Source organism: Schistocerca gregaria, chromosome 1 (assembly GCF_023897955.1).
Source record: "Schistocerca gregaria isolate iqSchGreg1 chromosome 1, iqSchGreg1.2, whole genome shotgun sequence".
Lineage (NCBI taxonomy): Eukaryota > Metazoa > Arthropoda > Insecta > Orthoptera > Acrididae > Schistocerca > Schistocerca gregaria.
The window spans coordinates 967,456,726-967,469,790 of NC_064920.1; the positions used below are offsets into that span (position 1 = coordinate 967,456,726).

General features: G+C 41.2%; 1 protein-coding gene across 1 annotated transcript in view; it reads right to left on the reverse strand.

Annotated features, from left to right (window-relative positions):
- Window positions 1-13,065, reverse strand: part of LOC126276533 (catalase) — a 67,144-nt gene that overhangs the window by 19,299 nt on the left and 34,780 nt on the right. The window lies entirely within an intron of this gene.

Below are 13,065 nucleotides of genomic sequence, written 5' to 3' on the forward strand. Positions count from 1 at the left end.
AGGCTAGAATTTCTAGTGGAATGTTCTTCAAACTATTGCGAACATTCGGGATGTCTAAAGTATTAGGTCGGTTGCAGGATGCTGTTGGGCGTACTTTAGGGTACACTTTTAGGTTCATGTAGTTGTCTGCTTAGACAAAATAAACTTAGGCGTTTACATTTCACCCTGTGCAAACAAACTCTACACGATAATATCTCGACCAGTTACCTAAAATGTAGAAGTCCGATGCATCACCTCAGTTCTGAGGCATCGAACCTTGCCGTGGACGCGTACCATACAAACACTGCAACTCGGTTCAGGCAACTCTTCTTCCTTTTTCAGAGTCCGGAGCAGGTGTTCTGCGCCCGTACTAAACTGTGTCCTGCTCGGACCAGTTGCTATAGGGTAAGGACCTAATGACGGCTATAACAGCCACTTCGTTTCAATCTCTCAGATTACTGCAGCCAAGCGTCGAACGTTTAAAAATTTCAGTTTTATTTTGGCTTTGTCAGCGAGTTTCATGGCGGAAGTTGCGCGCGCTCTTTTTCAGTGAAATATTTTGTGTTTTCTTTACGTCTGGTATAAGACAGGTCACATAGTGACCGTTAATTCTAGAATGCTGGTAAAACATTTCAGCCTTCGAAACTACATCTTGATGAATTGCCTAGGTTATATGATTTCGTATTCATACAACATTTAACGTAATTGCATCTAACCGGGCACAGTGGCTAGTAGTTTCATGGTGACCACTTTGAAGTAACATATACTTAGTGCAAGACAATGGAATTGATACGACATGTATATTTCATAATACAACATACCAAATCATTTGAGTATTAATGTATGCAGATGCCATAAATTTTTTTAAGAAAATCATTTCAACAATCATCGGGCTTCCGAACTATCCAACAAGCATTCGACGCTGTAAAAAGACGTAGTTTGCTGCAGCAACCAAACTATTCAGTGTCATAAAAAATTCCTTCAAATAAGAATTCTTAGAAAAGAAACCGCGATGCTGCTATAGACAAGGAGATTTTTGGGAACATCAGACGTGCATTCGACCAACTTCCTAAGCATAGTTTTGACGTGGAACTGATATTACGACATATCAGTAACTGATTTACGCCACTTGGCGATGCAGCCTGTTGAGCGGAATAATTCACCACAGTCATTCAACAAAAAGAGAACAACATGGCATGTAAAGATTGTGAGAGAGTTTAGGAAGAGGCATCAGACAAACAACTTTGCAAAACCAGATTCCGTTACATGTGAGTCTTATTTTTCCTTTTTCTGGCTCTGGCCATTTTCCACTGCCTACTGGGTAAAGTGACCCTTTTCAATTCTTTCACCTAAGATCTTTTCCCAGCTACAGGAGGAGGATTTGAATAATAATACAATAGTTTTACAATAACACAATTTTTATAGTATGTACAGATGTATTGCATATGCTTTGAAGTGACATCATGTTAGAGAAAAACAACTTTTTCAGTTGGATAGCCAATTTACTCAGCTTTCCTCTACACTTGTGGGTTTTTACTTTTGTATCCTAGCGCCAGGCGATGACTATGGATCCTAAAGTTGCTCACCAGTTCGTGCCCGCCACTGGAATTGCGGGTGATTTATTGCACTGTGGCCCATCTATCCGCTATTAAAATCGGCAATGATCAAAGACAATCCCTCTACTTAACAGGTGGTTACCTGCGACAGTCTACTCTTCCGGCAGTAGTTTCTCTTCGAGTCGACATATTTGAAGTATGCCCTTGACAATTGCAGTGCCTGTACGATCTTTAAGATCGTGTATGCCACGCATCAGACACCCACGAAATTGCCGCCACCATATACTCTGACATCCAACCTTGACAATGGCGCTTGCATAGGTTCACCCGACGAGCTAATTTCTTGCATCAATCTCTAATCTATGTACCTTGCATCAATCTGACTACTCGTGGCACGTGAGTGTTAGTCTACTGCAGCGCCCCTGGCGTATTTTCCTGCACCTACTCTCGCCTGTACGAGTGGTCGTTTTTGTTGACACGTCGGCGACAAGACTGCGCTTGTTGGAAGAGCTATCTGCTGTACCGTCTGGCATTCGAACGCAGAAAGTAAGGGTATGAGGGACCTCCCCATCATTTTTAGGGAATTACGAAATATGGTGAATGAATTAAGAAACTAGCAATGACAAGAGAGTTTATCAATGACCAAAGCGAAATTCAAAATGAATGCTCTTGATAAAGGTCGTACGCCAAATTCTCCACACTACTAAGAAATGAAGGACATTTAGAAACATTAACACCAATTTACTTGGGAAAATATGTACATCCAAACAGCAAATAACACTTAAAAGGTACACAGCGCCTTTTCATTTTTCTTTTGCACCAAGTTTTCTTTCCAAGTTCCAAATAACACGGAAAATTATTTTATTTTCATGAAAAACAGTTATCTGTTTACTTTCTTCTTCGTGCACAGTGTAGGCTTTTTTTGTCAAGGTATCGTAAACCCTCAAAAATAGTTTTCCAATATTTGGTCCCTTGTGGAAGCACATTTTTGGAAAAAAAAAGTGAGATCCTCATGCAACCTTTGCAATTAAGTCATGGAAACAAAATAAACTATGAAGCATATTATGAAGACACAAAAGGGCGGCAATCCACAGGTTCCCTTTTTTTTTCAGTTCACCAAATGTAGATACGGCCGAACAAACAATCAGAAAATAGTTCTTCGATGTCCTGCTAAATCAATTTTTCTTTATCATTCATTATCAACTTCCCTGTCCCAACGCTACACAGACATGCCTCAGCACATACGCATTTGCTTCCAACTTTCTAGATTTTTCTTTTTTACTTTCTTTTAATAAGCTTGCTGACGGAGGAAGGAAGTATCCGCCACGAACACTTTAGTACTGGGCAGCATCTGTGCTGACCGTTTACGAATTCGACACTTCAGCTAACTTGTTCTATTTTGAGAGGAACAACAAGGCATACCTTTGCAAATAACCAAGATGTTCAGAAACGATTTTTACTATCTACCACAGCCAATTATTGAACGCTTTCTCATATTTCACGGTGACCCACGTAATGTGATTGGAACTATACACGTTAGTTCCGCAATGCTTCATCGATTCTCCATCAGTAATATCGACACGGGAACTTTAAAACTTGTAAGTATTCGTGAAGCGTTGTCACTATATTTTCTAAGTTACAATCTGGCTCTTTGCTTGCTCTCATTTCCAGTAGGTTTCGTATCTTATCACGTATCACATCTGATCCATCCGAGATAACGTCCTCTCGGAGTTGCGTCGAGTGCTCCTTCGGGTGAGGGGGGGAGAGAGGGAGAGGGAGAGGGAGAGAGAGAGAGAGAGAGAGAGAGAGAGAGAGAGAGAGAGAGAGATTCAGATTCAACGGGATTTAACGCGGACAATTGCCAAGTGCATGTCTCACAGAACGTTAAACCAATGTTTACTTCGTTTCATAGTTACGTGAATCACAAATGCAAATAAAGTCACTGAAAAGATTAACAGAATGGTAAGACGCTGAGGAACTGCAACTACTTCTAGGACACACACTTATATCACGCAAGTGGGTCGTCTTTAAGCAATAGAGTACACAGCATTCACGCCTCAGAAATGACGTATTTCTGGCCACGTATAGAAGCGAGCCACGGACACTAGCGCAGATGTGCTGAGAACTCTGCAGAGTGGAAACTTGAAGCGCCTGACATACTGAAGCAAAGTAAAGTTCTAATAATTAGGTTTAACGAGAGGATTTAAAGTATCATTCTCAGAATGAAAAACAAACCAGTAACAAAATACGTACGACTGCGATGCATCAAAAACATTTTATCGCAAAGCTCGAGCGGGACATTAATTACGTATGAGGAGGAAGTGGTAGAGGCATCGGCGGCCACGATTCTGAGGTCTGCTTAGATGATGAGGCAAACTAATCGGTTTCTGTGAAATTCATCGTTTTGCCGTAAATGTAGAGACGTCATTTCGTTACGACAGTTTCATGTTTCCAAACTATGGCGAAGAAGACGCCGTTTCGAGAAACAAGACCATTATAAATGATTTATTCCCATTCAGAGTTCTATATTTCCCAGTGCATTACATGTACAAATATATATATATATATATATATATATATATATATATATATATATATATATATATATATATATATATAACTTTATCTGATTAGGAACATTAGGCTCTCCCTTACATCGGACCAGAATTTCACACAATTCCTTTTTTATCTCTTATTTACCTAAGAAATAACAGTTTTAATTTGACAAATAGTATTAAAATGATTTGCTTATGTATAGTGACAAAATGGATGAACAATACCGACTTAAGTTATAACGTTAATACTGGTAGTGCTTCTACCATTGTTGTTGCTGCTGCTGCTAATAATAATAGCGTAACATATAAAACACTATTAGAGCACGACTGATGCATGAATAAATCATCAAATCATCGAGTTTCCATTGTGCCCAGCAGCTGGCGTTATGAGTGCAGTGGCTTGACAAAAATTGCGAGAAAGCGACAAAATGATTTTGAGTGAAACTTTCTGCCAGATAAATACTGTGTGCCGTACCCGGACCTTTGCCTCCTGGGGACAAGTGCTCTACAAACTGAGCTACCCAAGCACGAATGAAGACTCATCCTCACAGCTTTACCTTTGCCAGTACGTCTAAATCTATACTCTGCCAACCACTGTGTGGTGCATTGCAGAGGTTATCAGTTATTAGGGTTTCTTCCCGTTCCATTCATGTATGGAGCAGCGCAGGATGAATGATTATTTGAATCTCTCTGAGCGTGCAGTAATTACTCTAATCATATCCTCACAATCCCTATGTGAGCCATACGTAGGAAGTTTTAGTATATTTTTAGAGTAATCATTTAAAGCCGAATCTTGAAATTTGGTTAGTAGACGCTCTCTGGATAGTTTACATTTACTTACAACAGTCTTCCAGTTCAGTTCCTTCAGTACCTCTGTGACACTCCCACCGATTAAACAAATCGGCGACAATTCGTGCTGCCCTTCCCTGGATACGTCCAATATCCCCTGTTACTCGTATCTGTCATGGGTTCCACACACTTTAGCAATAATCTAGAACTGGTCATATGAGTGATTTGTAAGCAGTCTTTTGTAGACTGATTCCAACTCCCCAGCGTTGTACCAATAAACCGAAGTCAGCCACCTGTTTTAGCCACAGATGAGCCTATTTGGTCATTCTATATCATATCCCTACAGACTGTTACACCCAGATATTTGTATGTGTCGGCCGAGTCCAATAGTGACTCATTGATACTTCAACTACCTGCCAAACTTCACAGAAGTCTTCCTGCGAAATTTTTATTTTTTATTTTTTTTGGCGCACATCAAAGACGAAGCTGTACTGAACATTTTTCTTCTGTGAGAGTACTGTGATGGATACCTCTTATCTCGATCGTTGCAGCTGTGTGTTTCCACAGCTGACTTCATTACGAGAATTTCATCTTCCAACAAGAGAGGATACGCTCTAGTTGAAGCATCCACGTTCGTCGGTACCGAAACGACAGACTTCAGCATTACTGGATTGGGCAGAGTGGTGAAGATTATTTGGCGATGTTCTCTTGGCCCGCCGGCTAACCTGACTTAATCCAAATCTATACTCTGAAATTCACCTTACGGTGCGTGGCGGAGTGTACCCCACACAAATGCTAGTCATTGCCTTCACTGTTCAACTCGCAGATGGAACGAATGGAAAAACTATTGTCTTTATGCCTCTGTATGAGCCCTAATTTCTCGTATCTTGCTTTTGTGGTCCTTGCGCGCAATGTATGTTGGAGGCAATAGAATCGTTCTGCAGTCAGCTTCAAAAAATGCCGGTTCTCTAAATTTTCTCAATTGTGTTACTCGAATGTCTCCTTGCCTTCAGGTTTTCCCATTTGAGTCCCCTAAGCATCTCCGTAACTCCTGAGTGTTGTTCGAACCTACCAGTAAAAAAAAAAGCAGCTCGCTTGGGAATAGCTTCGATGTCTTCCTTTAATCCGACCAGGTACGGATTCAAAACATTCGAGCAGTACTCAGGAGTAGGTCACACTAGCCTAATATATGCTGCCCCCTTTGCAGATGAACCACACTTTCCAAGAATTCTCCCAATAAATCGAAGTCAACCATCTGCCTGTCCAAAACTACTTGGCTGTGTCAAGAAAGACACTACTAATTCTGTATCCGAACATTACACTTTTTTTTCGTACTCATCCGCATTAACTTGCATTTTTCGACCTTTAGAGCTAGCCGCCATTCATCACACCAATAGAAATTTTGTCTAACTCATATCGTACCCTCTTGCAGTCACTCACCTTTGACACTTTACCATACACCACAGCATTATCAGCAAACAACCGTAGATTACTGCCCATCCTGTCTGCCAAATTATTTGTGTGTATAGAGGAGAACAACGGTCCTATCACACTTTCCTGGGACACTCCTGATAATACCCTTGTCTCTAACGAACTCTCGCCATCGAAAGTAACACAGTAGCTTCTCTAACTTATAAAGTCTTATATCTGTGAACCTGTTCCATATGCTGTTACTCTTACCTTCTTTGACACCCCTACAATGAGGCGTCCTTCAGAAGCTTTTCCGAAATATAGAAATATGGAATCTGCATGTTTCCCATCATACATAGTTCGCAGTACATCGTGTGATAAAAGGGCAAGCCGAGTTTTGCACGATCGATGTCTTCTAAAACCATGCCGATTCGTGGACAAAAGCTCCTCAGTCTCAAGAAAATTTATTATATTCGAACTATGAATATGTTCAAGGATTCTGCAGGAAACCAAAGTCAGGGGTATTTGTCTCTAATCCTGTGGGTCCGTTGTTTTTACCCTACTTATGCACGGGAGTCCTGCGCCTGTTTCCCGTCGCTTGGTATATTGCGCTGGGCGAGAGATTCGCGATAAATACAAGCTAAGTAAGGGGCCAATGCTATAGGGGTAGGCCTACTCTTTGTAAAAGTGAATTGGAATTCCATCTGGAGCCGGTCATGTATTTGCTTTCAAATCTTTCGGTTGTTTCTCTACGCCAGGGATGCTTATTACTATGTCGTCCATACGGGAATCTGTCTTATGGTCAAACGACAGCCTGTTTGTACGGTTCTCCTGTGTGAACGATTTCTTGGCCGTGAAATTTAAGACTTCGTCTTTAGTTTTGGTATCTTCAACTGCCTCACCACACTGGCCAACAAGTTATTGGATGGAAGCCTTAGACGCACTTAGCGAAATGTCTAGCAGGGAACCGGAGAAAATTCCGGTCCTATGTAAAAATGTATGACATTGGTAGTAGTTGTATGCTTCGTGCATAGATCTTTTCACATACACATGAATGTCCAACATCCTTTGCGTTTCATTTGCGCGTTCTCTTTCGAACCGAGAATCCAACAGCCTCTGTTTCCAAAAAGGTTTCTAGCTCTCGCCATTAAAACATGGCCAGTCTTTTCCATCCTTAATCCACTTTCTATGCACAATTCTCCAGACCACCATTTATAATTATGTTTTAACTTTGCCCATAATTCCTCGTGTCCATCTTACTGGAACTATGTGGTGTCACTTCCCTACGCGATATGCTAACAATCGCTTATCTGCTCTTTCTAGAAGAAACACTCCCCTAGCCTTCCTGACTGATTTATTACTACGATATTTTCATTCCGTATGGGGTGCCGAACTAGCTGCCTAAGACAGTTCTCAGAAAACTGTGTTCGAAAGTACTTCGGATGATCTGTCTCTACCCCCAGCAACGAATCTACACACATTCCAGTCCATACTCTGTAGATTAAAGTCGCCTCCAACTAGTATTACACGATCTAGATATTTACGCGTCACTGACCGCAGACTGATTTACCCTAGAACTGTAACAGCAGAATCGGATGGCCGTAAAAGCATCCAGCAATTAACTTTGTTTCATCTAGACCTGTTATACGCGACGAGATAACTGTCACACTCAACTTCGACCTCAATAGAGAATGTTTTTGTGAACTGCGATGAGCACCCCGTCCTATGGCTCTAATCTGGCTTTCTGATACACGCAGCATGGCTCGCTAAATATCTCAGAGCTTTCCACTTCAGGTCTCTGCCAGCTCTCGGTCCCGAGTATAATTTGAGCTCGAGAAATTTCCTGGAGCCCAGTAATTTGGGAACTTCGTTACGAATACTTCGACAGTTTACTGATTAAAATTTTGTCAGTTTAACTGTCTTTACTCTGAACGCTGACTTCCCTTGCTGCGTATTGACAGGCAATTGTTAATCTGAGTTCGTCCGTCAAACTACCGCCTAGTCTAAAAAATCCTCATGTACCACCCCCCCCCCCCTTTCCCCACAAGTGCTTTTGCAGCCCGAGTAGCTGCTTCCTTTGCGTGGTGAAGGCTGAATAACGTGTCGTGCGGGAAGAAGGGTACTTACAGAACATCTATAGAGTGCAAAATGCGAACTATACAACTGTGACAAAGAATGAATCATAGTAGGCTTGTATGTTTGAGGTGGTGTGGCTGTTCATGTAGCAAAACCATGCCCCTTTCTTAATAATAGCAAATAAAAATAATTACGGCATGTGCACAGGAACACACGGCCATTTCTTCCCGGGTTCCTTACGCAGGAAAACCTGCAGCGAATCTCTGCAACCGTTACAATAATTATACTTTTAATATATGTGTGTACCAGCATCACAAGCGGATAGATTATGGTAATACCCCAATAATCTCCTATGGATGTGCGCACTTCATATTTTGAAATGTAATACTCTTGATCACAGTTATGTGATTTGGGGTAGTGAATTACCCGCAGTAAACTTGCTGCGCTGCAGGACTCTCTCACATGCCTGTAGCGCCCCTACAGGCGCGTACGTTCCAAGGAGAAAGTGGTTCAAGGAGTTTCGGTGAAACCTACAGCTTGTGTACGATTCTACAACAGACAGCTTCGAAGAAAGTGTTTGCGTTTCTGTACCATATATCAACACGAAAAGTAAGAAAACAATATCTTGTTACAAAATATTTTTGCTCATCCACTTACGTGAAAGCTTTTACAAATCCGCTCTAATTAATTTCAGCTTTAATGATTAACAAGTCTGGTTCAGCATATTTTAAAAAAAAATTTCTGTAAAAAGAGCCTTTTCAGATATTAGTTTTACAACGGTTCGTCTTCCTTTAAGTAACATATTAAATAATTTATCCTTCCTCCAAGTATGGGAAACGTTCACCTGACAATTGACACGTCATTGGCCTTCATCTCCCAAAGATAGCAGGCACTGTAAGCGACAAACAAAGTCGATATGTGATAACGAGGAACTTTGTACTCATGTGGACTTTCGTGATAACTAGCTAATTAAAAAACCATTTAAACTCTCATGATCCAGCCTTCTAGAAAACTCTTCATGCCGTTTCTAGATCTAGAGCGTCTCAAAGCTGTTTAATATATTACACGAGTGAGAAAAATTGACAAATGTGTTCACACTGTCGACAGTACATTTTTGTCGTCACATTCTTAGAAGGAAGAAAGGAGGGAGAGAAGACTAGGTTTTAACGTTCCGTCGACATCGAGCTCATTAGAGACGGGGCACAAGCTCGGACTGATCAAGGATATGGAAGGATATTGGCCGCGCTCTTTCAAAGAAACTATCCGGCATTTGCCTGGATCTACTTAGGGAAATAAAGGTAAACTTAAATCTGGATGGCCGGACGTGGATTTGCACAGTCTTAGTCCTGAATGTTAGTCCAGTGTGTTAGCCACTGCGCCATCCTGCTCTCCTTTCTTTAAGCTCTTAGACATTTTCAATCGGCAACTCTTCCGTGGGTTTGTACTGTCCTGAAATATTGCGCCGGAGAAATCAGTCGACTTGAAGCAAAGTGCTGAAATAAAATCCATTTTTTACATACAGATTTCATTGCTACGTTTACTAGACCGATGAAGCTGAGTTTCCGCATGGCGTGTTCCTTTATAACAAACCGCCTTGAAGCTGCAGTGATTTGTACACTTTCTTTAAAAATTGACTCAGGGGGTGTGCTGCAGTGCTGAATTTTTTTTTGGTTTTACAGAATCATTTATAGAGTTATGATGTCTTTTGTCGTCCTTTTTTTCATAAAGTGCTGATGTGAGCTTTTTTTTCCTTACGCTTAACTTCATGACCCTGAACTTTCAGAAAAGATAAAATAAAACTGACTAAATTGAAAAACATGCAACAATGTACATTCATACATAAATGCGTGAAAAAGATATATCATCGTAAAATCTGATGGCTCTTGCGAATAAAAACTTTAGTCCTATGTTTAAGCTCAAATTCACGTGAAGTTTCTATTTTCTTTTAATTATAACACTAGTCTTGTGAAATCGGATGAATGTTTTGAAACATTCTGTATCAAAGTGATCCAAACTGAATTAATGAATGCCGACCGCAAAAATCTGTGTGACGTATCTCGTGCAATTCTTTGCTAGTTTTGATTTCTAATTTACCTCCTTGGTCTATGGTTGCACGCCGCTTAAAACCCAGTTTATAGTAGCGACACTGACAAATAGCGACGCATTTCAGCGTCGTTCGGTAATGCGACGCACATGTACACGGATGCACGGAGATAACTTGGGTTCCAGAGTCTGTATTGTCCGACCAAGCACGATGCGTGACTGGCGATACAGCCAGCATCGTGCTTCGGAGGCCAAACAGAAAATGAAACATTGTGCATAACCTTCTGCAATCGCGAGGATACGTCTCAGAAAAACGTAAAGACAATGTAGCAAAGCTGTCTCTAGCATATTGCGCATCATGTATTTCGAAGTAGTGTACACCTACATCTAAACTCTGCGAATAATATGCCTATCGTTGATTGTTTTCCCCATTAAGGTTTCTTCGTGTTCCTTTCACGGCTGGTGTGTGAGGAGAGTGACTGACTACATCCCTCTATATGAGTAATCAGTCCAATCTTTCCTCCCCTCCCCCTTCCCTCTATCCCCCCCCCCCGCCCCCCCCACTCCCACAGACTTCACTTCACGAGAATGTGATGTATGGAAGTATCTAATTTTCATTCTGCCATCCATTTCTTTGAATGAAATGCAGATTTCGGCAAGACATTCAGTTTTTTTCCAATTTTCTGTCACTCTCTCGTCCGCTAAATAAGCCCACCCATTTTGTAAGTAATATTTTGTAGGCTCACAGCAGTTTCGCAGTACGCTACCGTCTGCAACTGAGTCAGATAACCCAGCCCCTTATCTCACCAAAATGTTACTCCCAAATGCTTCTACGAGTGCAGGTTGGTACTAGTGTAATCAAATTTTTTGCAACAAAAGCCTTTTAGACCGCTTAATATATTTGATCGTAAGGGCCAGTGAAAGGAAAACAAGACATACGGAGAAAAGTAAGAAAACCGTCTAACATTCTAACATTTCAAAAGAAATCGCCACTACAGTTAATACATTTAGCCCACTGTGAAACAAGACAGCTTTTTTTGTGCCTTCATCGAAAAATGTTAGCGGTTGCCTACAGAACTGTGCTTTTACTCGGGTGTGCACCTCTTCGTCGGTAGAGAATCGACGGGTACTTATGTCTTTCTTCGGGGCTCCAAAAAGATGGAGATCGGGAATGTATGAAGGATGTGCATTCCTCTGCAACACAATGATACCTCATCTTTCCATCAACATTCCTCGGCGATTGCACTGGATCGTGAGCTTCAATTTTTGCAAAGGATCCACATACCGCTGTGTGTTAATTGTGGCGCTGTGTTCCAAGAAGTCTAGGAGTACCGAGCCCTTTTAGTTAAAGAAAAAGGTCATAATGGCTTTCCCGAAGATGGCGGTGCCTGTTGTGTCTACTACGCTGTAGTAGTTTCGCTGGGAAATCCTTACACAATCCTTCCATACAGTGCCGATGTCTTTACGTACGATATGCATATTTTGGGAGTCAGAAGAAAAAAAAAATGTAGGCAGCTGCAAAACAGTTTTCAATGAAAGTATTGACTGTCTGGTCTCACAAAGGGCTATATGTGTTAACAGTTACGGTGATTACTTTTAAAATGGTGAGCAGTTCAGTTACTTTCCTCTCCCAACTCCTCCTCCTCCTCCTCCTCCTCCTCCTCCTCCTCCTCCTCCCCCCCCCCCCCCAATGTCTTGTTTTCGTTCAACTGCTCCTTATATAACGACGTTTTGGCTACTGACATCATCAGATCAATAATTTAGAACTCGTAGAAGTAAGCTCAACGTCAGTCTCAATGAAACCCACCCCTAACCCGGCGTAAATTTACTTCATTTGTTCACATGTCACAGAAATTACTAAAACTGTGTGTCTTGTAATGAGCACAAATTTACATCTATTAACATTGTTTCCAGTCTTGTCAATAGGATGGTACAGCAAGCTCTAGTTAGCGCGCACAAAAGGGTACAAGATAACCTAAAAACAATGATAATCCAAAATTCGCTTTTTTTACCGGACACTGCTATTTACTTGCAAAACATGTTACGTTTGAAAGCCCACTGCATTACCTGTGCGTTACACACCAGAAACAACGGATTAGAAATTACCGACTTTAGCTCTCACGGAAAAGGCTTGACAAAAATATGAGCATGAACTCCCCCAAGGACATGTTAAAAGCGAAATGTTCCTACAGTTATGTAAAGAGAGAAAGAACGGAATGAAAAATAGTTCAAGGACGTCCGACGTGTTGGTGTGGGGGCTCGCATCGTATCCCAGAGATAATACAGGAGACACATAATCGTACTGATAGAGTATTGTAAACGAAAATATTCGTTCCGACCAACACCGAATACTTGAGGCTTTTTTTCTTTGGAAAAACTCACCAGACAATACACACATAATCCGAAAATCGCATAACGGAGTTCAAATGTAAGACTAGCAAACTCGCTTATCCTTACAATCACATACTAGAGTTCGTAGATATATTAATAGCTACCCGGGATAAAGTCCGAAAGCAAAACAGAAATACAGCAGCAAGGGAAGGATACATTGTGAAACAACGTCTTGCTTGTAATGAAACCTGTTTTTAATCTAGTGCAATTACGTAGTAAACGCTTTTCCAGTTTCTCCTCTCTAACATAAATTGTGCGAGTTGTCT